The following is a 1,341-nucleotide window of genomic DNA, read 5'->3' on the forward strand; positions in this document are numbered from 1 at the left end:
GGTTTTTACATTATAAAATTACTAATATTAATTTATTAACATTAATTTATAACTAACACACAACCAGCTGCCACTCATTGGGTTGATGACGCGGTTTTTACATTAAAAAATTACAAATGATAATTAAATAACGCTAATTAATAATTAATACACACCCACCTGTCGATCATCCAGTCGACGGCGTGGTTTTTACATTATAAAATTACTAATATTAATTTATTAATGTTAATTTATAACTAACACACAACCAGCCACTGCCCGTTGGGTTGATGACACGGTTTTTACATTATAAAATTACAAATGATAATTAAATAACGCTAATTAATAATTAATTTATATTTAACTCACACCCACCTGTCGGTTTTCCGGTCTCTCGCTGATTCCGGCGGCATAAATGCGGTTTTTACATTATAAAATAATAAATTTTAATTAAATTATGCTAATTAATAATTAATTTATAACTAACACACACCCACGTGCTGATTTTTATATTATAAAATTACAAATTTTAATTTAATAATGATAATTTAAAACTAACACAAACCCACCCCCTGGCTGTCCAGTTAATGGCGTGGTTTTACATTAAAAAATTACAAATTATAATTAAATAATGCTAATTTATAATTAATTTATAATTAACACCCACCCACCTGCCATTCATCCAGTCAACGGTGCGGTTTTTACATTATAAAATTACTAATATTAATTTATTAACGCTAATTTATAACTAACACACAACCAGCCACCAGTCATTGGGTTGATGACACGGTTTTTACATTATAAAATTACAAATGATAATTAAATAACGCTAATTAATAATTAATTTATAATTTACACCCACCCGTCGATTTTCTGGTCACTCGCAGGTGGCCGGAGCGCGGTTTTTATGTTATTAAATAACAAATTGTAATTAAATAACACTAATTAATAATTAATTTATAATTAACTCACACCCACCGGTTTTCTGGTCACTCGCGGGCGGCCGCAGCGCAGTTTTTACATTATAAAATAATGAATTATTTAATTTATTTTTTATATATTTATATTATATATATATAAAATAATATAATATAAATATATTTTTATATATTTTTATATTATTTATATATTATTTATTATTTATATATTCTTTATATATTACTTATTGTTTATTTATTATTTATAATTAATTTATAATTAACTCACACCCGCTGGATTTCCGGTCACTCACGGGTCCCATTGTCTGGAGCGCGGTTTTCACATTATAAAATAACAAATTGTAATTAAATAACGCTAATTAATAATTAATTTTTAATCAACTCACACCCACCTCTCGATTTTCTGGTCACTCGCGGGTGGCCG

General features: G+C 27.6%; 1 protein-coding gene across 1 annotated transcript in view; it reads left to right on the top strand.

Annotated features, from left to right (window-relative positions):
- Window positions 1-1,341, top strand: part of LOC107199304 (C-Jun-amino-terminal kinase-interacting protein 2-like) — a gene marked incomplete at its 3' end in the record, with an annotated part of 12,119 nt that overhangs the window by 10,127 nt on the left and 651 nt on the right. The window lies entirely within an intron of this gene.

This window comes from Parus major, unplaced genomic scaffold, assembly GCF_001522545.3.
Source record: "Parus major isolate Abel unplaced genomic scaffold, Parus_major1.1 Scaffold564, whole genome shotgun sequence".
In the NCBI taxonomy this organism is placed as follows: Eukaryota; Metazoa; Chordata; class Aves; order Passeriformes; family Paridae; genus Parus; species Parus major.